Raw genomic sequence first — 27,656 nt, forward strand, 5'->3', positions numbered from 1 at the left:
ATACATTATAGAAGTCGATTGCAATTACATTTTGTAAGTAGACCTTCTGTCTGTCTTTGTCGTTGTCATTGCCGTTGCACCAGTGGAACGAAATTTTAGTGTTGGTAGTGTGGTATAATCTAAAAAAAGACGAAATATTAGTGACAAGAACTAAAATTTAGATTAATTAAATATGATAAATAATTTTATATTGCATTTCAAACAGACAACTTTCATGCAAATAATTTTAATTTTAATTATTAAATTAGTAAGGTAAAAGAAGATGAAAATTATTTGGTATTGAGGAACCTTTATTGACTATTAGGGAAAAATAGCCAACACCTACATATTAATAGCCAAGGCTTAGAGGTGTCTAAAATTTATTTTATTTTAAATAAGCGACACAAAGCATATGACAAAATTTAGTTTAAAAAAAAAAAGTACCCAAACAGTTTACATATTTCATAACTTGAAATTATGATGCGCTATAATGTTTTAGTATAAAAATAGTCGAATGTTTATAAATTTGTATGGAAAGTTTTTTAAACATAGTTTTATGAATAGTCGTATTTAGGTATACTTTGATATACTAAAAAAAGTATACAAATCCATTCTCCCCAATGGGTAGACATTTTTTACTTTATCTCACTCTATTATGTGTAGTTTATGGCCTTTAGACCTGAAAATTAGTCTGAATGTAATTTAGTAAAGGCCCCCTTTACTATACTAGGGGGGTATAATATAATTAGTTTTCTCAAACGTGTGGTCTATCTTATTTTTTATTAAGGAAATACAAAAAAAAGAGTTATAATAACTCTTGAATCCCTATGATCTCCAACTATCCAATATTACCGTTTCGATTATGCAGTGGTCTAATCAATGTTTTTTTTAAATGTTTAGTATACCTATTTTTAACACAATACTCTCCAACAAAAATATTTATGGGGTTTGGCCAAACTATTTCAGATTTTAAACCACTGTGTCGATCCCACTAAGCTGTTTCTTAAAAAAAAACATTTTGATTACAATAAGACAATAATAAAATTATAATACATTGACATTAAATTTATAGTCCCACTCTCAACCATATTTTCGAATGAAAAGTTGTTAATTAATTTAACAATTAAATTATAGTATCTTAGCTTCATTTCAGGCAGAGTAGGTATTGGCTTTATAATTATGTGTTTTAGCTTTGGACGACGGAGCTAAGATGGTATTGGTAATACAACGATGTGTTATACGTTTTGTTTTGTTTTTTTTTGTGTAGAACACACATTGGGACTTAGTATTAGAGTGAATACACGATTGGTAGATCGGCTGTCAATAACATTATGTTACCATTGTTTCCCATAAGTCGTAATTGACTACCTGTTGTGTTTACTCTTATAGAGCAACCTAGTAGTATACTATAGTCAAAGTGTGTTTTTCTTCTTTTTGAACTTTCCTTATATCTCTAAAGGATCTATTCAGTCTAATTTTCAGTCCTCGAATCTTAACACTAACCTTAAAAATGTAAAAAAAGCTATTGTTTCCACATCTTCTAGGAGTAAGGTTAATGATTTCGTTAATACTAACTATAACCACAACTGTCTGAATCCAGGAATAAGGAATGTTGTATTTCAGCAGGACCCCTGACGGCTGTAAATGAAGTTCCTGCAAAAACAAAAAAATAATAACGTATTATTTACAGTTATGAGGTTTTTGTCATTAAACTTGTCAAAATATGACAAATTTGAACTTTTACATTATAATTTGTAAATCTCATCTTTGGACACATTACATTATATTATTTTATAAGCTTGTAAACGGTTTTAGGAAAATGTATCTATGTGGAATACTTTGCACACACCATCTATTAATAAAAAAAATTACGGATAAAATCATAACATTTTAACTGTCCTGAATGTAAAAACTTATAGTATACTTAACGTAGAATTGACCACACCATTTTTTCAAGATTTACTATAATATACCGGATAAAGAATATATAATTATCTTATTTAATCAATTCCAAATAGAAATCAAGTAGTATTTCATCGTTCAATTCAATTTAAGAAAATTGGTTGGTAGGCTGTACAAAAATAGGTACTTGGCACGTAGGTAATGCCCTCGAAATCGACTAATTGTCAGTACTTTAGATCAACACGTGTCTGAAATAATACTATGGGAAAGCAGCCAAACTTGCTACACAGAACGATTTCCCAAGTTTGACCCTGCAAATTTCTGCTACAATTCTGCAATTCATCATTCATTTTTTTTTTGTTAGTCTTAACTTGTTTAAAAGGCAAATAGTTGTCTGTTAAATAAAATTTCGATATTTTTATTGCATTTTTAGTTTCAAATATTTATGTATACATTTTTTTTTAAGAATAATAAAAGTTTTGATCATATTGAATATAAGCCTACATCGGATTTTTTTTTTGACAAAACCGAGACACAACAACGCAACGGTCAGGTAATAATATCGTTTGCGCTTTTGTTGTGTCCACTCGGACGCACCTAAGCAAATATAATAAAATCCTATATAAAAATAGTAAAAGAAAAAAATAGTGGTAATACGAATTTAGAAACCTTTTGGAACTGTAGAGTTTATATATTGTGTAACGGCCGTGATCCTATATATCTATACATCATATTATAACGCCTAAAGGATGTACTAAATGAACCGGTCGGTGAGCAAACATTCAAAGGAAAAAACTCAATTGGATTCGCATCAATTCAAACACTGGTGCAGACATTTTTTTTTCTGGTATTCCGTTCGGTTTTGAGTATATATATATATATACTGTTCTGACCAAGTAGCACCTTTTTTCTTTTTTTTGTAAGTTGTACCACTTCAATTGTTATATGACTTGTCTGCACAAGCTATGTACTTTTTTTTATACCGTTTCCCCGATGTAAAACGTACATCGTTTTTGTTCAGACAAAATCGATTTCTTAACAATTTCTAACAACTTTAGCTTTGACGAGGAGCTGAGGAGGTATTGTTTAAATAAAAAAAACACATCCGAGAAATTGTGTAATTTAAAAATTCAAAATTTAAATAAACAATTTGAATGTAAATTTAGTTGTTTTTAAGTTTCCGATAATTGTATAAAGGTATAAAGAACTTAAGAGTAAACGAATGATTTGGAAGGCTCTATTAAAGGTTTTTATATATTATGTAATAGCTTGCGTACGAGTCCGCAACACCACGGGATACATTTTTATGTATCTAAGGTGGCTAGTAAACATATCAAGTTTCTGGCTAATATTTTAGTGTTTTCTCAATATCTGGCCCAAAACAATTCATAGAGAATTTGGCCCCTTAAATTATTGAATTTATTTTTCATTTCTATTTTGAACGTTGTGAATACAACATATATGCTACCACCCCAACCCCAACCCTCATCTCTTACTCCCTATCTTCTTCCCTTATCTCTTATCTCTCTTATCAGCTGTTATTTTTCGTTATGATAACCGGTGTCGGTTTTTGACATTTTCATGTCTTTGCCATGGCACACACACGGAAAATCGACACCGACACTGACACTTACACCGCTTATCATATCGAAAAATAACAGCTGATTTATCTGATAAGATGAGAGATAAGAGATAAGGGAAGAAGATAGGGGGTGAAAAATAGGGGGTAAGAGATGAGGGTTGGGGTTGGGGTGGTGGCATATATGTTGTATTCACAACGTTTAAAATAAAAATGAATTATAAATTTAATAACTTAAGGGGCCAAATTCTCTATGAATTGGTTTAGGCCAGATATTATGAAAACACTAAAATATTAGCCAGAAACTAGATATGTTTACTAGCCACTTTAGATACATAAAAATGTATCCCGTGGTGTTGCGGACTCGTACGCAAGCTGTTAAATTATAATATGTAACACCTTTCTTAGAAAAATAACTTTAAGCCAATTATTTTCGTTATGATAAGCGGTGTCGTGTCGGTGTCGATTTTCCGTATGTGTGCCATAGCAAAGACATAAAAATGTCAAAAGTTGGCATAATGCGATTTAGCTTCGTCCGCAATCAAATTTCGAAATTGCTAAAAGTTTATCTAAGTGTACACACCTTTACACATGTTTATAACATTCTAAAAAAAATCGCTATCCGGGAAGGGTCGCCGCGTTAGTCTATCGCCAGAGACGGGGAATAGGAGAAGGGAGGCCTTTTTTTATCAGACAGTTTCTCGCCTGGCAAACAGAGTACACTGACGCTAACCCTCTTGCTCTTAAAAACAAAAATGGGTATACAGGGTGATTCTTTTATGATGAACCACTCAACATCGCATAAGGTTTAATAAGAAAATAAAATATTTTTTTTTATATTCTTGTTATACAATGTGATCTAAATGTTTCACAATTTGTTTTTGTTTTTACGCCTCTCCCAACTTAGTTTTTTTATAGCAAATTTTGAAACTTAAACGTTAACGTATACATTTTATTAACATTTTTAATTGAGAATAATGTACTACAAATTTTTATTGGTCGATAACCAGTTTCAGTTAACTATTTTTAAAGTTATAAGAGTTTAAAAATTAAGATGGGAGGCAAAGTGCGGTTTGGAAATGCGCGAAGATAAAAATAATACTACACTCCACGTTTCCTCCTGCCCTAAACTTGAAACTTCAATAACTTCAAAAATAGTTATCCGAAACTGGTTATCGACCAGTCAATATGTTTAGTACATTATTCTCAATTTAAAAAGTTTTTTTTTTTTACAATCCATACAAAATATGTATATTCAGCAAGTCTGATGACAAAGCTACAGTGACAACAATGTATGAATATGAAGGCTCTCAGCAGTGTCACCTGGCCAGAATAAAATTAAAAAAGTTAATAAAATATATACGTTACCATTTAAGTTTCAAAAGTTGCTATCAAAAAAGCTAAGTCGGGTAAAAACAAAAAAAAGTTGTGACTAATAAATTGAGATTACATTGTATAACAGTAATATGAAAACAAATATTTTAATTTCTTACTAAACACTATGAGATATTGAGTGGTTCATGATAAAAGAATCACCCTGTATTATAAAATAAATTTAACGCTTTCGGTTTTAATTAAGCTCCATAAAGATGCTCGTCGGAGTAAGAATGAAAATTCAATTTGCGTATTATTGAAAAATTAACAATCTTCCATTAAATATAAATTCTTTATCGACGGATAACAATGTTTGTCATCAAAATTTATATTCCATGAATGAATTATGATAAAGTAAAAGCTTTTACCGCGTGAGATAATTATAAAAAAAGACATTATGTTATGTAAAATGTGTCATTTTGTGGTCAAGGTTATTTTTTTTAAATATTGTACATAATGACGTAAAAAAATAAAAGGTAATTGACGTAGAACACTATCAGGAAATAAATTGGCGAAAAAAATTATATTGTACGGAGTTCGTAATAAATAATAAAATAGAAAATCGTTATTATCAATCCCCTTAAAAACTGCTTGGTGAATAACAACTTTTTAACTTACTGGCAACATCAAAATAACAAAAGGAAAAACAAACGTTGCCAAAAATATAACCGAGAATTCAAAAAACACAATCACAAAGACCTGTATAATAATTATTTTAAAAAAAGCCAGTACAGTGGGGTTGGGGCATAGTGGGGACGGAGAGATCACAGGTCTATAGATTTTATTATAACTAAAGTGATAAAATCACTTTTAAATAAACGCTTCGATGCGAATCTGTGTATAGTATGTTCAAACCAGTTATAGTGGTTTAGTCTTGTGCAGGGTGGATATGATAAGGGTCGATCGTCTGTCTATAAAAATGTACTGTCATAGTTATCCATATATCGTAATTAACAATAAAATGAAAATATTTTCATTACCTGTTGACTGTTGATTCACTCACACATAGCAACCTAGAAACTGACTACGGCCAAAGTGTAAATTTACCCTAGTTTTGGTTTTTTTCCATAATAAAAAAAACATTTTGACTGGAGATTTTTGAGAAAATTGTGTATGTTATAGATCCATTTTAGATCTATCATCGTTTTAATTTTCAGATTTACATCTTTAAAACTGCTTGAAATAAAGAAAAAAATTCTATCCCTTCTAGGGGAGAGGATTTATGATATTTTTTTGGTTTGTTAATGTTTATCGATAGTACTATGTTTGAAGAACAATTCATATAAATTTGAAACTTTTTGGACTATTTTTAAAAAAGTTATAGAGCATCGTAATTTTAATTTGAAAAATTTGTAAATTTTTAGGTGTTTTTTCTCGATTTTGATGGGGAAGGGGTGACTTTTTTAAATTTTTTGCCCAATAAAGTACCTTTCAAGTATGATTTCTGATCTATAAAGTTGCTACACAAAGAAATCGGTTCAGCGGTTTACGAGATATCGTGGGTCCGGACACAAAAAAAAAAATAAATAAAAACACATCATTGTAAAAACAATACCTATAAATTCTATAAAAAGAAGAAAATTTATAATTTGATATCGAAATTAAATACAGTATCCTCGAAAAAATATGGAATTACCTACTATAGAAAATAATTTAAACAAAATTTAGAAGACGAAAGTTTTATATTAATATATATATATTAATACGTTGCTATTAATTTAATGTTTAATCAAAAATGATAGCAGGTGTCATTATTTGGGATAAAATAGTTTAATGTTGCTTTGTTTACCTCAAAAAATGACAAAATTCGGACAATGTCTTGTAGGTATATAGTAATCTATCACGAATCTAGGGAAAACAATTACTATTTTCTATGATTCACGAAAAAACATTGAATATATTTTTGGGCTTGGAAGACACATTTAAGTATTGAAAAAAAGTACATAGTTAGAGAACTTAAATTGTGATTAATTAAGAGACACAATAAGCTTACAGTTGGAAAAACTTAATATATTTTTAATGGTTTCATATATTAACTCGTGAGAAGGCCGAAATTGGTGAGAAGTAGAGGGTAGATCGGAAGGGAATGGTGTGAACGGGAGGGCATTGGAGGGTGAAGAAGAGGTATATAAGAGGGTGGTAAGGTGGACGATGAGAGAGGAGGGTGTAAAGGGGAAATTAGAGATTGAAGCGGGAGGGTGGGGAGAGGTAAAGAGAGGAGTAGGAGGTATAGGGAGATAAGGGGTGGGAAAGATAAGAGAAGAGAGGGGATTGAAAATAATGCGCAAATGCATACTCATGTTAACGTCACGGTAAAATATGAAACGAAAAAAAACTGCGTAAAAAACAAATTCTAATAGTTTTACTATTGTTATACATAATAATAAAATGTTATTCGTGATTCTTTGGCGTTACGTTGTATACATGCGCGGTTATTCTATTCCTTATAATATACGTTTTATACTGTACCTTATATTATATTACGCAGCAAACTTGTGTTCAGTTTTTTTACAATTGTGTAATGTTGTATGACGAATGAGTACGGTATAAAGGAATAATATGTCGTTCGATGAATTTTATAGTAAATTGTTAAAACGTTGTTCAACGTTTAATGCATGTATGCATGTATATGCAAGTCAAAACGGTAGGGTGCGTTTCTCCGCAATAAATCAATAACGCTGAGCAACAGTTGGGGTGCATTGTTGCTATGCATTACCCTCCGAAAGTTACCCACATCCCTCTCCTCCTACTGCAACTCCAAAACGTCACGCAGCTTAACCGCACATAAAAATATTATGTATACTAAAGCCTACAATCTAACAACCATCAAAAGATGATAAACACACAAATAAAATTGTAATACGTTATAAACACACAACTGTATATCAAATATATAAACAAATTATACATTATTATATAGTTATATAATATATATTAAAAAAAAACAGGATATTGGAGTCGAGGCATAGTTTGAACGGATTATATTGGGCCGAGGAAGTCACAGTACTCAGAAATTATTAAATAAAATCATTAACAAATAAAATATTTTTTACCTTTAAAATATAAGTATAAATTATTTTATAGATAACAAATGTACTTACAATAGTGTTGGACGTTGGTTAAGGTTTTAGGGTTTTGTTTTGTGACATTTTTTTATTAAATAATATAAAAAATGACCACATGTATATTTTATTCACTTTTTAACCTAAGAATAACGAAGAAGAACACTTGATATTTGAAAGGTGTAAATTAAGAAACTTATACAATTATTATTACCTTAATTGACAATATACATATTTATACAAATATTATTCAGACAACTAAATGAAATGGAAGTTTTCTATGTTTAAAATGTAATTTACCTCCTTTTTGGGGGGATTTACACCCATATTTGACTTTGTAATAAAAAAAAAGTCTGTAGGTTTTAAAGAAAATCGTATATGTTATATCTCCGCTCTTTAGATAAACCCTAACCTAATTCTCAAACATTAATGCTCAAACATGTTTCGAAAAAATTTATGAAGAAAAGTGTCTATTATTTATAGGGAAAAGAACTTGTGATATTTTTTTGATTTGTCAACGATTTTCGTTTATTTTTAGCTCAATACTTTAAGGTGCGATATCTTATCTACAGACTTGACCATGAAGAAATCAATTTTGCGATTTAAAAGATATCACGGGATATTTTAATAAACGTATTTTTGTAATTTCATTTTTGTGTTATAATAATTGTTCTAGAATCAAAGATAATCAATTGCATAAATTATAAAGAACTCTTTTATTAAACTTTGACTAATCCACCGAATTATATGGGTGATTCTCTAAAACCAAGGAATTTGACATCCATTGTTTCACTTTAAGAATAGTCGATTTTTTACAATTTTTTTTTTAGTTTCTGATTAAGCATAAGGCTCACATTAATGACCTTTAAAGGTCCTTCATAGAAATTCTTAGTTTAGCAGAAAATTTGAATTAAAGAAATTGCCATTATGAGCTAGGGACTGAACGGCAGTGTGAGGGACTGAGGAAATTATTCAAACAAACGAACAAATTTGTTTAATTAACAAACATAATACATAACAACATAATACTATTATTGACAAATGGTAAGTTATCACAATTTTAATTTGTATTCTACCAAAACTCTGAACAAGACCGAGTACCGCGCGATGACGAGTGAAAAAAAAACACAGTGCCTATCAATGTGCCCATTTCACAGATATTTAATGATATACGGTAATTTAGAGTTCATCCTTATAATGGTTCCTAGCAAACTGGTTTAGGTTAGGTCGGAGGAAATGGCATTTGTTATTGGAAAATATTTGTGTTGTATGCGTTTCCCATCATCATAACATGGACATTATTTATCTATAGTATGTTAAATGTATGGTTATTTACATCAACTGCGCCAGAGGTTTATTTTTTACATTTGATTTTGAATTACATTTTTCAACGCTATTCATTCGTATGTACGATTTAAGTTAAATTTGACTTGACGTTAAGCCTGTGACCTCCTTCTAGACTTTATCCAGCAAACCTAAGATTTTTTTAGTTTAGCGCAGCGAGTGCCACAACACTCGGTGGCCTGCAATTTACAATCAATTGTAGCATATTTTATTTAAAATGTCAATTACTTTGAAAACAACCGAAAATTAACTACAATTTTAAATAATGTTAAACATCTTTAATTTTTTACTAAAAAGAAGAGCGTTTTATACTGCAAGTTTTTTTGTAATTTAAATTTGGTTTAATATTAGTATGTGGCACTTACAGTTCATAATACTTAACTCAATGAATTTGGACTTTGTTGAATAGGGCCCACGCTCTTCTTTTTTAGTCAAAAATTAAAGATGTTTAACATTATTTAAAATTGTAGTTAATTTTCGGTTGTTTTCAAAGTAATTGACATTTTAAATAAAATATGCTACAATTGATTGGTAAATTGTTCTTGTAATAAAATTATTTTTTACTTTTTAGTTCACTTTTTAATTTTTTTTTTTTTTAGAAAAGCATGTTTTTAAAAAAGTTTTTTTAAAATTTTTTTTTTTTTTACTTTTTATTTCTATTAAAGGTATTTAATAATTTCTGAATAGATTACTAAATTAATTTTGGAAGATTTGGAAAAAACATGAAATTTTAGTGAAATGGCCCCCTCATTTGACCCTGTGTTAGGCGACCTGGATGTCCGAGTCCCAATATAATTACAGGATATTGTATTGTCATCTAGGATGAGTGTCTATGCCAAGTTTCAGCCCTATACGACTTCGGAAAGTGGGTTAAATTAATTTTGCAAGATTTGAAAAATACCCGTACAAACGTACGTAAGTACGTGTTGGCGAGCTTAAAAGAAGCACATAAAATAAGGTGCGGCCAATTTGATATCACATTTAGAAATTGATTGGCGCAGTTGATGTATACCTTTTTTCTATCCGATAAGATTTCCTTTTTTACCAGCAATTTTCGGCGCAGTTGTCAAATGCCCTATCGATCGATACTCCCTCCGCCGTTGTACCATCACCACAACTCACTCAGCGCCGTTTATAAATAGGGGAGGTTTTTTTTGCAGGACCCTGTATAATAATGTTCCTTTGTGATCACGTCGCCTTTGTGTATGCACAAAGTAAACACACCAACATAAAATCACGTGAACTGTGCATGCAGTATGCACAACGGCGGTCATCCAGAAGCGACGCTTTTCAATATAATTGATATAAAAAATAGAAACTACCGTGCGACTGACAGCGTTCAAACTTCAAAATCGAAATAAACAAAACAATGTAAATCTAGTTGTTATGGTTATTATCACATCGCTTACTAGCATGACATCGGTAGAACGGCAATTTGTTTAAAAAAAATATATTACGCCTGAGCTGTCACTAGCCTGCAAACTTAAAAACTAAATGTAAAAGTTATAAAATAAAATCATAAAATCATTCAGGACATCATTATCGCCTTTTTTTTTTTAAAGAATTAGGGTCTGAAAATCGCACCAAATCGCAAAAACATTACCTACTGGATGACATAAGGTTGGAGGAAAGCCATATTTTCAAGGGCCTGAATAAATGAACTTGCCGGATTACGTTTTCTCATTGTCGCATTGTTTAATAAACATCACAAATACGAGATAAGCTAAATGCGGTCAATGTTACTTTATGATAGCATTCAAGCAACGTTCCTAACTCTCAATAACGTTCCTAACGCAATTGTACGTAAAAGCTTTGAATTGGTGCCACTTTAATAAAAATATTAGGTCCTAAACTAAAAACTATGGAACACATAGTTTATAGGGCACAATGGCGGAAATTATTGAAGTATTCAAAAAACCATAATACAATCTGAAAACTTGAGTACATAATTAACTGAATATGTTCAGGTTTTGTTTTTTGAGAGTTAAGGAAAAACATCTACGGCTTGTTAAAAACGCAAATTAGGGGTGTGGGACATGGTGAGGGATTGAAAATTCGAAAAATTTTTATTTTTTTTTTATAGGAAGAGGATGATTTAAATATCTTAGTTTTGTTAGAAAACGTTGATCAGTAACTATTTTACATAGAGTGTAAACAAGTTTCCTAAAAATCAAAACACAAGTCTAGCAAAAGTTAGCGGACTGAAAATTCCTTGGTTTCAGAAAATCACCCTTATGCCTTTATTGAAATCGGCTAAAAAATGTTAGCCTAGTTTTTTTAACCTACTTAACATAATATAAAAACCATTTTACACAGGCTAATTATTTAAAAACGTATCAGGATAACATCGAATTACTATTATTTTTGTGATGTTTTCAAACTAAAAAGAATAATGATGATTATTTTAGAAATTTTGGATAATATTTCATAATCAGAATTTTTGTTTAATACTTTTCTCATATCGTGTATAATTTTCTATAGAACTCATACTCGTAAACACGATTGAAGATAATAATAAAATGGAACATTTTTAATAATTATTCTTACATCTGTGCTACCAAATCTAGAGATAATCATTATATGCAATTATATGCTCAAAAGTGACTAATATGTGCAATATAAGTTTGCTGATTTAAATTTAGTCTGTGTAAATCGAATTTATATCGTATTTGAGTATAATTCTGATTTCACTAAAAAAATATGCAATCATAAACAACCGAGCTTTAACTTATTAGCGTTCCGGTTTAAGAAGTTTTCTAAGAGCAGTGGCTGACATTAATTTTACGTTACTTGTACATAATATAAAAAATACACGTTTCATAAAAGGCTAACAACAGCAATGTTGCAAAAGTTAGCAGGTAAAAACTTGCAATGGTCTTATTAAAATATATACTGCCAATAAGGACCATTGCAGTTGCGCTTTACCCAATTATAATATTCGAATTACATTTCACAATAGTTATGTTCATACATTGCCATTCTTTACGCTACAACAACTACAGAGTACCAATAACCATTCAAACGTTATTGAAAATGCTGTCGTCTGGTCAGCTTCCTGACCGACCTTGTTAACAAAAACTATTTTAACGACGTCATTTCCAAACATTATATTTTCATTTCTTTTCAATGGGTTTAAAGCCGAGTATATATATATACATACATTTTGCTACGTTGCGTAGTTGAGATGATTTGATTTGAGATGTTTTTACAACGTGTGATATTATTATTATTTTCTTTTTTTGGACCCGCGATGTCTTATAAACTCTGAACCTATTTCTTTATGTAGCAAATATACAGATCAGAAATCGTACTTGAAAGGTACTTTATTGGGCAAAAAAATTGAAAAGTTCACCTTTCCACTTCAAAATCGATAAAAATACCTAAAAGATGACCATATTTTTAACTAACAATTATGGCGTGCAATAACTTTTTTAAAAATAGTCGAATTAATTCCAAGTTTGTATAGAATATTCATATCACACGTCATAGCTTACACGAACGCTGCCGATAATATGAAATTATATTTAGAGTTACTATGAAAACCTGTTTTTATAAACCTTTATTATATATATATAAATATTTTTTTTTTTAAGCACATTACAGTTTTTATAATCCATTTTATCATTTTTATGGCAAAACAAAGAGGTACGTCCACAACGTCTGTATTAATTATTACATTTTATTTTTGTTACAAATTTGATTAAAATGTTTTATAATATTTAAACATAAATTGAATATACGTAGTCGACACTTTGGGTATGTTAATATTAAGTTGTTGTTTAGTGAATTAAACAAGTTTGGATAAATTGTATTGAAATATTATTCTATGACACTACACTACAATTACTTTTATAATATATTTATATATGTTAATGTTTACTGTTATTGATAATACAAAATGAGCTATTAATCAAATGACGGTGGAACTCCGATAATAATTTCCGGTTCCGTCTACACGGGCCGTGCCGTGTGCTATGTGCTGGGTCAGCACTAACACGGCGCGTGTAGGGGTTCATAACACCCTCAGGGCTAAACGAAAGCCCTATTGCCCTTTTTAGAACCTAGATAATTTCGGGCAATGGTCTTTGATGGTCTATGCCCATATCAAACATTGAAATTGGTTGGACTGAACTTTCGCCGCCCTGTGGTTTACACTGAAAGTGGTTTTTATAATGTCTAATATAAAGTATAGTTATACAAAATGCAATTACTATTATAACACATATAGCAGCCCCTACTAGTGTTGTGGAACTAGTATCATTCTTATAATTAATTTCATTACCTAATTCTAAACCAATTTGTTTTTGTATACCATTTAAATCTACCTCATCTTTTGCCAAATTATTAAAATTATATCACTTCCCCCTAAATAATATCTAGTTTTTTAATTACAGGTTTAATTGTCTGTTCTATTTGTATTTTTGGAAAAAAATCTATGTAGTAAGAGGATGAGAAAATGCGATTTGGTGATAGGATCGTATTTTTTGTGTACACTTTACAGTTGGTGCTAATATCTAATCTCCCTGTTTGTTGTAATTTTAACCTAGTGGATTGAGCTTCTCCTTCACAAGGTATTGTCGCCGACTCGTTCGTCACAAAATATATCCATGAGTTTTGCTTCATTAGTTTGTGCCATACAGTTGGTCGCTTACTGATGAGCTTCATAGAGCATGTTTCTGGCAAGGTCTTTGGTGCGTTGAATGTGTTGAAACCACAATGATCGTGGTGTACCGGCTGATCATTCTGACACAGATACTTATCGTTTAACTCTTCACACTTGTCAAATTGCTCTTTTGTAAATGCTATGAATTGTTGTTGTGCTTGATCTACTGCAAGGAATGAGTCTGATGTGTCTACAATTACGTAGTTACCCGAAGATGTTAGTATAGGCAAAAGGATTATCTCGTATACAACGAAGGTCCGTGCGTTCATAATTGGAATCGCCAGTTTAAACAAAAGTTTGTGATTAAAATATACTACCGTGACTTTAGCGATTTTGTATAAATCGGCAATACTGTCTATAGTTGGTTTTATTGGGAATGCTGCGTTAGGTGGCAACTTTCCCTGTATGTCTGTAAGTTGAGCAGATACGATCTTGGGACTAAGTAGTCTCGAGCGTATACGTCCTTTGAAAGCATAGTTAATGGGCTGCACTAAATCTTCTGTCTCTACTGAGAGAAGATGTAGCATCAACATCGTATTCGCTTCTGCGTCTGAGATTTCTTCGTGAGTTATTAATAAGTTTATTGTTGATGAGACCCGATTAACTGCCTTTCGTATTGCTGCTTGTTGTTGTCCCCACTCACTAATTCGATCATTGCTGAATGTCAGACTTCCGTTGAAGTCATGTGTAGCGTTCTTTAAAACGGTCGTCTGGGTGCGCGGAAGATGCATCGAAGTGGCTTTGAATTCGCGGAATTCACCAATTTGTTTATCGAAGGGTTCAGCGTCGGTGTCATCACAAGTTCCGAACAAAACGTTAGCGGCTCGTCCAACTACGTTAACCAGGCCCCTTCACATGACGTGATGATTCGTTCGTTGGATAGGTTCAAGTACATGTTCTTTTGCGCGTACCATCTCTTGCATCAACGTGTTGGTATGCGTTAGGAACTGCTTACATGATATGCACAGTGACTGTTTTAACAATTCTATACGGTTACTTTAAATGGCTAAATGTCGTGTAGTGTGAATAGCTTTTGTACTTGCTTCTCGGATAATTTCGTATGATAAGTTTTCAATATTTAATTTCTTTAATTTAATCGATTTTTCATTTGAGTTAGCTACACATACTAGAGTGCGTCCGTTTTGTACGGAGTTTAATACGTTCCCACAGTAAACATCCTCAGAGAGCTGTTGAGCGTGCACCAACACATCTTGGTTATTTCCAATGATGTTTGTGGTATATACTGGTATGACTTCGCTTCGCGTTGGTACGATGAACTCGCTGTCCGTTCGACGTGAGTATATCCTCGGCAAGATTTATCACAGCTTTGGTTTCCTCGAGAAAAGGTCGCCCAATAATACCATCTTGTGGTAATGGAAAAGTTGTAGGTACGACTTGGAATATTGCCTTCTGTACGAAACTATTCACGTGTATGTCTAGCTGAACGGATCCTAGCGTTTCGACCCGGTTATCGTTTATGCCTTGTAGTAAGTATGTGTCCTTGACATTTACTGTTATGTTGTCCGATAAAGAATTAAGCTTGATTAAGTTGAATTTAGCTCCGGTGTCTATTAATAGATTAACGTTGTTTTTGTGACACTGAGGAATGCTGAAATTGACATGATTGTTAACTAATTTAACGGTTATTGATCGGATTGGCTTGTAGTTGCCGTGAGCTTCAAGTCGCGCACCGTCCGTTCGCTCTTGACGGTCGGTCGCTCCTCGTTTCCCCAATAAGTTGCGCTCTGTCCATCTTGCTTTTTCTTATTTCTACAATCACTAATGTCATGTCAAGGTTTTTTACAATAGCGGCAGTACAGCTTGTTTTTCCGGTCACCCCCTCCCGTGTTCGTTGTTTCACTCTTAACGGTAGATGACGTGGTAGGTTCCGCAGTTACCTTATTTGTGGTATTGTATTTTTTTGACCGGCAGTCCTTGGTATTGTGTGTATTTGTTCTACAATGACTGCAATATTTTGAGTTTCCACTGCCGTTAGGTTTTTGGAATTTTGAAGAATCGCTGTGTTTCTCTATCTGATTGATATATGCGTTCTTCCTCCAAACTTTCTTTTATTGCCGCTTCCGATGAAGTCGGTCTTCCAGCTTTTATAATTGCTTTTACTGGTTGTCGTAGCCCCTCGATAAAAGTGGCTAACGTCTGGCTTTTGATATGGTCGCGAATAATTTTGGCTTCGGTGACCGATTTTCCAATGAGCTTGCGTTGCACAGTTCATGAAATAGCGTTTGTACTCTCGTTGAGTAAGTACTTATGGTTTCATTTTCGCGTTGGCGCGTTGAGTTTAATTCGAGATGTAGATGTGTTGCTGTGCGTTGCGCGCACTATTCATCCTCCAATAATTATAGTTTTCTATTTTGTATAAAAATAACCTATCTATAGTCTTCCATAAATATTATTGTAACCTTTAATTTTTAACTTCGATGCAAAGCGAGAAGGTATTGGTTTTACTCTGATGTGGGCTTTTTTTTTATCTGTTTACACTGTAACTTTTTTAATACTAGACCAATTCCTTCGAGTAGCAACTCTATAAATCGCAAATTTTATCTAGTTGGTACTTTGAGGGGGTAAAAGTTGAAAAAGTTTAATTCTTCACAGACGAAAGTTGAAAAAACAAAAAAAAAACCGTACGAGTTTTTAAGTTAGAACTTTTACTGGCTATGATTTCGAGAAAAGGAGTCGGATCGAGTTGAAATGTATAAGACATATTTATCTGGTATGCCCGCATACGTCAGTTGTATCAAATTTAAGCTATACCCATTTCCCATCACCCTAGGGGGGGGGGGGTACAAGTTTTTTTGTTTTTCGGGGTTCTTAGCCGTAATTTTAAAACCTTTGGGTTGAAAGTTTGCCAGTAGTTAGAACTCATATGTATTCATTACTTATAAAACGGAAAAAAATTCGGCATTACAGTTTTTTTTTAATTGCCTGAAAACTGTGTTTTCGCAGATTGCGTATATTTTAACAAAAAGACCTAAAATCTTAAAAAAAAATTTATCAAATAATTAAAACAATTTTATGTTGACCTATGTAGGATGATACTACATCCTAGTTTTGTACTCAAGTACCACTTTTGACTTTTATTTTACACAAATTCAATTTTTTTTTTCAGGTATGTAGGTATTATGACATTTATAAAGTGATAGTTGATAAAAGTTTAATACAAAAATATTAGAGTTTTTTTTGCAAAAATCAAAACTAAAATAATATTGTTTATTGATAATCGGTTTTTTATTTTGTAATTTTTAAGTGAACATTTATTTGAAAACGTTTATAGCGATTAGCCTGGTCGCGTTATCAACTGTTCACCGTCTCATGTACACGGTACAGGTGGGAACGAAAAACCCCTTATCGGCCCGAGCCGGCCATGGTGTATGAGAGAGAGGTCGGGGGTGATGACATTTGTACGTAGTCGGTATTCGGTAATTCGATAATCAGTTATTGATTTAACATTGATCTGGAGTGTCAATCCGCTGTCGTTCCGAGTATTATTATTTTTATTGACATATAGTAAAATAACAAGACAAACAAGTATATGTGTTATTTGGTCAACTATGTTTTTGCAAAAAAAAAACAGTAGATGCACTCAATTTAATACTTTCTAACTTTGCTGGTTTATACTGTGCTTGGTTTGGACTGTACTGGCTTGAAAATCTAACTACCGATTTGCATCAAAGGAGTTTTTCGGAAGTGATTTTATCACTTTCAAAATTAAAAATTCCTGTAAACCTGTGACCTCCCCGTCCCCACTATGCCCCGACCCCACTGCACTGGTTTTTTAAATATGTTTTTATTATATTAAAACATTTAATGATAACAAATAGAATTTTCAGATTAAAAGCATTAAAAAAATTGTTGCAAATATAAGTACGTTACGAAAAAAATATTATTTTTTTATTTTTTTTTTTTTTATCAATTTATACTCAATTGCGCTACAAGCAACACGTTTTTTATTGCACTTAACTATTTTACTTTTTTAAATAATGTTTTAATTTTTTTTTTAGTTCAAGATAGCCATTTTACTAAGATTAGTTTGATGAAAATGTTGACTGGTCGATAACTAGATTTTGATAATTACTTTTTAAGCTACTAAACGTTAAAGGGTACGATGGGAGGTAGAGTGCGGTAGAGTAATGCGCGCAGATAAAAATAGCTCTACGCGCTTACTCTACCCCAGAGGCGGTACATATATTCAAATTTTCCGATAAAGGCGTTGTAGTCAATGTTGGAGTTTTAACAAGAGCGGTTAAAATTTTCTGCCATCAGTTAGCTATCCGATATCACCCGATGGTTATACCAGACAGAAAAGAATACGACATCAGTCACGACTTCAAGTAAGACTTTTATTTTAAATACCTTAAAATTAAATGGAACAAAAACCGGCAAATTTTCTATTTTTTATTTTTGTTTTTAAAATGTCATTAAAGCATTTAAGTTTTTACTTATTAATAACTTTTCATCAAAAATCAGCATTTTAGCTCGAACAGAGAAAATAGTAAGCTACATGAAACAAAATTTAAATCCGTTTAAAAAACTAAAGTTGTATAACTAGAAAAACTTAATATTTTTTCTTTTTAAAACTAGATGGTATATTTAAAATGGCTACAAAATAGATTTTTGTCATTTGTTGCATATATTTTGCTATTTAATAAACAAAGTTTTCGCTCCTCTTTACTATAGTATATACCGGGTTATTCTTTCCCTATACTAGAGTTTACTCTTAAAATATTTGCAAATTTGTGATGTTTCTTTTTGAGAATTTTTTTATTTATGTTTTAGTACAACAGTAGACAACATTTATGTTTAATAATTTTAAATTGTACCCATTATGACGCGTCGATTACATCTTATTTGCTAGCGTTAAAACATACCTACACATATTGCGTTCCATCGCTGTTTATCGATTTAAAACCAAAATACCTATAACGAAAATGAGGGGATAACAAGATTTTGGAAACAATGTCATAGCTTTTTTTTATAAACCTAATATTTAAAGATTTAAATCACCTTTTTTTTTACTTTTTCAAAATAATTTTAACTTTTTTCCTATTATTTTTTTTTAATTCGATAACATATTGTCTGCAAAATGTTGTTATCTTTTGATTTTATAATAAGAGTTTTTACACTAATTGTAATATGCACCGGGTAAAATGCATTCTAGATGAAAAAAATCTTTTAAATCACGATTGAGTATGATGTAATTGTCCTAAAAAAATAATTAACTACCAAAAAATTTAAATAATTATATATTATAATAAAAATCGTGAATTAGCAACCAAATTATTTTCGATTCTTCCAACTTCAACAACTCGTAAGTAAAATTTCAAATCAATATTTTAAATTCTAATTTTAATTTTCAGAGAACTTAAGTAGTATTGTAACAACCTAAAAAAAAATTACATCTTCCATTTTTATTTTTTTATTTTTGGCCACCGTTTTTTGATTTTAGACCACTGTGCAGTGTTTCTACGCACTAGCCGTGGTTCAAATCTCGGTATATATTATCGGTATGTTATAAATAAAAAAGGAATTTGTTTTTACTATGTTAAATAAGTATTCTAGAAGTATATTTGGGAATTTGAGGTAAATTTGAAAAACTGGGTCCAGGAGACCCAGAGTAGCAGCGGTGTAACACTTGTATAGAGTAGTAACGCAGGGTAAACGTGAGTCCAGTCACAAAAATTGAAAAAATATTTAAAAAACCATTTGAAAAATTACATTATTATACATTTTAAACAAACACAATCATTTTTATAAAATTAAATCTGTTGATTGTGACTGCATAGTTTTTTTTTTAAATATTTTTGTTTATTCTGATTATGTCGCTATCTTTATCTTTTATACGTGGTATTATTAAAAGATAATATTATTATACCTTATATCATAAAACTTTTATTTTAAAAAAGGGGTAGAAATGTTTTCCTTTGTTTCTAAGTTTTAGGACTGAAGGTCTGAATATTAGACTGAAGATAGATCTAGAGCATGTACGGTTTTTTTAAAAAAAAATCTGTAGTCAAAGTTTTTTTATATTAAGGAAAACCCAAAAACAGAGAAGATCATAAACTTTGACCGTTGTAAATTTCTAGGTCACTAATGTTTATGAATCAACAGCTAACAAATATTTGAAAATATTTTCATTATATTATTATTACGATATAAGTAACCATGGAAACAAATTATTATAGACAGACGTTGTCTCATCACCGTAATTGGTCCAGAAAAAACTATACAACACTAGCACATAAAAAATATAAAACGATGTGAGATTTACTTACCGTTTACTTTTAACAGGACCGCTGATAACTGATGGTTCAAAATTTGCTCGTTGTCGACCAAATTATAAAGTAGACATAATTTCGAAATTTACGCGGCTAACAGACTGCCTAACCGGAGTATGCGTGCGGCTCGGTTAACATTTAATAACAGACTGTCGGGTACTGCCCTGGGAGACTGCAGCTAGTAAGGGAAGGGTCGTGGTGGTGTTAAATTTCAAAAAAGGGCTCACCCGTTCTGATTCTCGTTTTCGTGTCGTCCACATCCCTTTGGTAGTCTACGCGTGGTGTTTATACAAAACATTAAAAAAAAAACACTCAAAGGGTTAATATTTAACGCAACCTCGGACGATAGGACTGGATCAAAAGACTGTCAACATTTTAAAATAATATAAACTCAACATAATTTATAACACATTCTATTACAACTTATTACACATATTTGAATTTTTTTCTACTACCGGGTACAGCTAATAAATTAGTTTCCTATAGAAAATTAGTCTTACGTCGTTCTGTATTACATATTGTGGTAGGCGATTTTATTTCGTTTAAACTTTTTCATACTTCAATCAATATAGCGTAATTGCTTATTTCCCCTACTGTGCTAACATTTTACTACGATGACAGTTTATTTCAATTTCAATTGTCAACAATGGAAAAGCTATTACTGAATATCAGTGGAAATGACATATTTTCTTCTTATAAAAGTATTTCATTTTCGTATTACCTACTGTATGACTATTAGCTCTACACGGTGACTTAAAATTGTTGATACAACTTGGTTTTATCCCTATCGACCACAGCTATACTGTCAATGTATATAAATGTACTTTGAGAAGTGATTTCCGCTTGTGCACTCTAGGCGGTTTCTATATTCGGCGTTTGACAGCCATCTACGCGAATAAGAATTTTCTTTCAGTGTGAACCCGGAATGGCTATTTCAGGAGAGACCGAACTCGGATGTTAGAATACTAATATACCGTTTTTGTGGGAACTTCCTTTTTTGTACTATTATTAGGGCCTATAAGTTAAGACCGCTACGTGTTTAAAATATGTAATTGTATATATATATATATATATATATATATATATATATATACAATTAACCTAACCTATTTATTTGTTATGAATATATATATATATATATATATATATATATAGATATATTCATAACAAATAAATAACTACAAGGTTACAAGGTTACTACTCCCTTTTGAAAATTATAAAAACAATTTTAAATGTTCCAAATTTAACTTTAAACTGCTGTAAGTTCTTGGAAAGTTGTCAGGTTAAGTATATTAACTAAAAAGTTACAATTTTACTACTTTTATATAAGCAAACCAACTATGACCGAGCTGTACTCCAAAATATTGTTCGATTTTTTTTTTATGCCGAATGTGTTTTACAATTTAATAAAAAAACATTTCAATGAACTTCCAGTAGTACAGCTCAATAAATACCTTAGATAAAAAAATACAAACAGTTAAAGCCAGCTAAGAACGTTTACTCTGCGCTACGGAAGTTGTTTTAAATTTATAATTCACCATTAAATCACGTTTTTTCAACTTTTATTGAATTTTTCAAATGATATTTCTAATAGCATTTAGTATTTAGTAATCTATAGTTAGCTTTTATATGCTTATTTTGGTTTCCTCTACATGAAATTTAAAAAAAATCGTAAGTGCTTTTGGATGAATTTTTTACGATTTCACCTTTTCTTAATTTTTTTAATTAAACTTTTTTATAGTATTTATTAAAGTTATGATACAAAAAAAGATCAATATTACCTAAGGTATTCGTGGTTTCAATAATAACTAAATATATTTCTCTTAAACATTGTTTAAAGTCTAGCTCTGCACCTTCTGTTAATTATTAGAGCTGTTCATCAGTAGTTCTGTTTGTACAACTCTCTTAAATCGCAATATCCAAATCAAATGCATTAGATTGGTAATTAGTTTTCACTGTTAATATTATATTATATATTTGCATCGAAGCTAACATTGGTATATATTTTTATAAAAGTATGAAACACTCGTCACTCGCACTGTATAGTGAGTTTTATTTTTTATAAATATATTATTTTTTATTTAATCTGACAATTTGTCGTTATTTATCCCCTTTAATACTTTTTCCCCGTAACAAGCTTGAATCTCATTACCAATTCCGCCCTAATGTTTACATGGTAAATGCATTTTTTTACTGCTCTTTGATTATTAGGCAAAGGCGTATAATTGAACTTATACTAATTCAATATTTGATACACCCTTATACAATTAAGACGCGACTGCAATCGACCGTAATGTGTATGCCTCGTTTGTGATACCCAATAAAAGCGTATAATGCGTTAATTGTATAAACGCCGTAGACCTCTAACACCTGAATAAACTTTTTAAAAAATGTCTACAGACAAACAGTCAACAGAGCAATAATTGAACGACTGACGAATCTGAAAATGCATTAAAAGATGTACAAATAATAGGATTTCGGATTCGGAGTTAAAAGGACGTTTTACAATCTAATTATTAAAAAGTTTGATGTACTCGTAGGTAATTTTTTGTCCAGACTAAATTTATTTGTACAATCAGTTATTTTATCAGACCATCAACAACGTTCGTTAATAACTACATTATTTGTACCAAAATATATCCACGCAGATTGCGTTTTACTGTTTTTTTTTCTAAAAATCAAATGTGATAGTATCTCTTTAATATCATTTGTTTTCGGTTACATATTAGATATTTTCCCACAACGCCGACAATAGAACGATTAAACGCATTCTGCGTAGTTAAGTTTTTACGCTATAAAATTGAATGCATAATATTATCTAATGTAATCTTGTATAAACAACCAATATTAAATCATTTATATGTTGAACATAATTAAGAAAAATTTGCAAATATCAATTGAAAATCGTTATTATTAGCTATAAGTTAATTATCTATGAAGGCTTAAAATATAGTTTATTATAATACAATTAAAGTATATATTTATTTATTATGTATAAAGGTAAATACTATCTTGTGCAAATTCAATGAATAAAATTAAGCGCATGTACATATAGGTTTATACTTATTTTTAACTTTATTTTTAGATACATTAAAAAACGTTTTGACAGTTTATTAGCGGAGATTAGGGGAGGGAGCCTTGGGATTCTAAAATTTTTGAAGCTTAAAATTAGTGCTACATTTATTTATTTTTCAACAAATTTCTCACTAAGAAATAAATGTAGGTATTTTGAAAAGCACTATTTTTAAGTTTGTAGTTTTCCAAAAAAGTATCATAGTTCGATTAAGACACTTCCAGCTTTCTGAACACGTTAATTAAATATAACGTAGTTCAATATATTACTATTATTTTATTATTCATAGTATTATTCGTATAGTGTATATTGTACACGTATTCAATAAAATATCATTACACAAACAGTTTTAACTTAATCATATTTGACTAAAAATGTATAGATGAGGAGAATTTCCACAAAAACTAATTACCACCTCTCAGATAAGGGCGTCCGTAGGGGGGGGCAAGTAGGGGCAGTTTAAATTAAAAAATTACATTTTTTTTTACTGAAAGCCTGATATAATTATAATAACAAGTACCAAACAAAATATAATAATAATCATAGATAAAGAATAACGTCGTACAGATATAATATACGTCCGTCTACCTGCGTTAATTCGTTTATAGTATACAGGGTGACCCACAAAGATTTGACAAATGAAATAACTTTTGTTCTAGTGAATATTTTTGAGATTTTTTATTTTTAATAATTTATACTTATTTGCGCTATAAGCACCGTGGTTTTTATTGCACTTACCTGTTTTACTTTTTTTAATAGTTTTTTAAAATTTTTTATTACATATTTTTATTTTTTTTCAAGATAGCCATTTTGTTCAAAATAATTTTTAAAAAAGAATTGGTAAAAAAAATTTGTATTTTTATTCATCCGTTTAAAAGTTATATTCATTTGAAAGTGAGAATGACTGATGACGGGAGGTGGATAATAAAAGATAAGAATTTTGAGTAATATTACAGCAGGTATAATTTAGACTACAGCTGAATTATCAAAACAAATTAACAAATCATTATTAAATCATATTAACAAATTTTGACATTGGCCCTTCTTGCACCAAGCCACAGAGTTGTTAAACATAAAATTAATTTTAATTATTATATTTATTATTATTATTTAGTTATTTATAATGTTTTCCTAATGAATATTATTTTGTTTAACCTACAGAATTGGGGCATACTGTATTGCATATTTTTATTTCACTACGATTATCCCGGTTAATTTGTCACCTGGATGCAATAGTTCAGAAGAGTGGAAAACGCTATAAAAGTAATTTTCAATTATAACTATTTTTACAAACAACGCATACAAATATTATTAATCATAAATATTATGTTTTTTATTTAGGTATTATTAAGATCAATGAAATTACAGCAGATGAACTAAACTAGATATCAATTGAAAACTAGAAGTTACAAAATTAAACAACTTGGCAATATCAAATATGGTTTACGAAAACGATGTACGTAATAAGTATTTACAACAAATCTTTACAAAATTATTCGTTAGACATAAAGACACTTTTCTTTGGAAAATATATAACTATTTTTGCTAAACTTAACGGTTATAAATTTCAGAATAATGAACATTTTATTTATAAGAAGCATCATTTTGTAAAAAAAAACTTAATTTTTTTTTAAATCGAAACACCTATTTTTTATTTGATTAATACGTAGAAAATAATAATCGTGTTTAGTCGCCAGTTTTACTCTAAGAATCGATGTCTTACTCAATTTTGACAAAACTGGAGATTACACGTTCAGAATGGAAACATCTCATTAATAAGGAACGGGGCTTTTAAAAATCACAGCAAAGTACAAAAAACGAAGAAAACGGTCAACGCAACGGATTTACGTCGGTCACGGAAACGACGTTTCGGAATTTTAATCACTTTAGCCGACTGATTTATTAGAAAAGAAACGATTGTAATGATATTATATTATTCAAATGTACAATTCTTGATTCGTTATGTTCCATAGTCCCAATGCTCAAATGACTCCTATTATGAACATTAATTTTGATATATAAATGTTTTTTTTAAAAATTTTAGACGTACTCGTGTGTAGTATGACTTACCAGGTTAGCAGACAGTGAAAATTAATTTTGCAAATCTATGGCCACTCGAATATTGTTATCAGAATTAGGATTATACCGTCGTTTTTCTTATATACCAGCCGGTATGTTTTGACCAGAAACCGGGTGTGTATACAGATTGAATGAAAAAATCAATTGAAACCGAACTCTAGAAAATATAATTATTATAGTTGTAATAACAATAAGATAAGTCAATGTTAGTGTAAATGTAAATTTTCCAGTCTAACTAGTTACATTAGTGTTTGAGATATTCTTCTAGCCCTTTAACATAAACAATTTTTTTCGACGATTCGTAGTAAATTACAATTACAAGTATAAATTTAAGCTCTACCCACAACTGTTTGTAAAATTTTAAAAATGATACACTATTTTGTACTTCATATTTAAATGAATTCAACTTATAACTATTACATACGCTTTTTTAAATAGTAACAGAGACCTTTTTTCTATTTTTTATTTTATACTTAATAAATATTTAATTAATCGTTATTCATGGTGAAAAATTTAAACCACTCAGCCTTTTTCCCACTCATAAGCGCCACACAAGAAAACAATTAAATTCACACAGGGACTCTTGGGAAATCTCGTTGTTCTGATGGCTTCTAACAATAAATGTTGAACGGTTTATGGTAACAGATAATAAAATACTTGATTAGACTTACCTTGGCAATTAATAGACTAATTCCATTGGTTTCAACTGGTACCATATTTGGGTGACCAAATTGACCATTTAAGGTGACCGTAATATATGGTAGCCAACATAAAGCATAGACAATTAAAAATGTGTAATTTTTCCGTCTTATATTTCGGAAAAATTACACATTTTTCTAGAGTTCCGTTTCAATTGATTTTTTTATTCACTCTGTATACACACCCGGTTTCTGGTCAAAACATACCGGCTGGTATATAAGAAAAACGACGGTATAATCCTAACTCTGATAACAATATTCGAGTGGCCATAGATTTGCAAAATTAATTTTCACTGTCTGCTAACCTGGTAAGTCATACTACACACGAGTACGTCTAAAATTTTTAAAAAAAACATTTATATATCAAAATTAATGTTTATAATAGGAGTCATTTGAGCATTGGGACTATGGAACATAACGAATCAAGAATTGTACATTTGAATAATATAATATCATTACAATCGTTTCTTTTCTAATAAATCAGTCGGCTAAAGTGATTAAAATTCCGAAACGTCGTTTCCGTGACCGACGTAAATCCGTTGCGTTGACCGTTTTCTTCGTTTTTCGTACTTTGCTGTGATTTTTAAAAGCCCCGTTCCTTATTAATGAGATGTTTCCATTCTGAACGTGTAATCTCCAGTTTTGACAAAATTGAGTAAGACATCGATTCTTAGAGTAAAACTGGCGACAAATCGATTGAGATAATTGGTTTTTGCCTAAACGTACTATTTCGTAGCTTAAAACATTACTTTTTTTTCAAAACGTTATAATATAATAATTAAATGCTTCGCTCTAAAAGAGCAAAAGCAAAAATTATGTGATTATTCCATTCCAATTTATATTAATTAACTCAAAGTATGTTTTTTTATTTACCTATTTGTTTTTATATTTTTTAGTTTTAATTGTAAATATATTTAATATAAAGCTATTAATTACACAAAGCACATTATAATATAAAGCGCAAGTTAGCCATCAGCAAGATATTAAAATGTACAATTTTTTGTATCATATTACAGATTATGAGTTATGATTTTACAATATAATTTTCTCTATCGCGGAAAATCCTGAGTCCAATTATTATAGGTAGCTTTATAATTTAATTTAACTGTAAATATTTAATTTAATTTAATTTTAAACATGTTTAACCCCAAAGCACATGCATCCTTAACTTAAGAATACATTGTATATGGTTATGGTTTTTGGCAACTTTTTTCCATGGCCATTAGGATAAATTAATTGCATTTTTTGTATTATAATATGAAACTAATAAAACTATTTTTTCTCAAAAAAAACTTGTTAAATGCACCATCACATTATTTGTGCCACACTAATAATAAAACGTAGAAATAAGCCAACTTTGAAATGTAATTTTTTTTTTTTAATATATACCATACAACACCTATTTACTAACAAGTAATTACCTAATAATTGTTCGGCTCTTTTTTTATATTCTTTGTGTGTGTCACTCCGCCTATTTTATATCCGAATTAACACGGACCCAGGTAACAAGTGTAAAACCTTTATATACATACTGCTTTTTATTCATTTTAATATTTTAATCGATAACTTAGTTCTTACTCGTCGTTAAATTTGTATAATAAATAACATTG

General features: G+C 30.4%; 2 long non-coding RNA genes across 3 annotated transcripts; one reads left to right on the forward strand and one right to left on the reverse strand.

The window, feature by feature from the left end:
* Positions 1-18: 18 nt before the first annotated feature.
* LOC126837828 (uncharacterized) lies at positions 19-20,277 on the reverse strand. The gene is made up of 3 exons (XR_007685628.1): positions 20,194-20,277; positions 1,555-1,632; positions 19-119 (listed from the first exon to the last, which is right to left on the reverse strand). It is a non-coding gene; the product is annotated as an uncharacterized LOC126837828 (long non-coding RNA).
* LOC126837821 (uncharacterized) lies at positions 18,137-27,656 on the forward strand. Of its 2 annotated transcripts, XR_007685621.1 has the most exons (4): positions 18,137-18,252; positions 24,431-24,532; positions 24,611-24,725; positions 27,063-27,656. It is a non-coding gene; the product is annotated as an uncharacterized LOC126837821 (long non-coding RNA). The 2 variants fall into 2 exon arrangements; XR_007685620.1 differs by lacking the exon at positions 27,063-27,656 and having other exon boundaries at positions 24,611-24,834.

Source organism: Adelges cooleyi, unplaced genomic scaffold (genome assembly GCF_023614345.1).
Source record: "Adelges cooleyi isolate 19-005CV unplaced genomic scaffold, UGA_ACOO_1.1 ACOO_flye_CR_arks_rails_tigmint_CR_PRNA_3, whole genome shotgun sequence".
Taxonomy (NCBI): domain Eukaryota; kingdom Metazoa; phylum Arthropoda; class Insecta; order Hemiptera; family Adelgidae; genus Adelges; species Adelges cooleyi.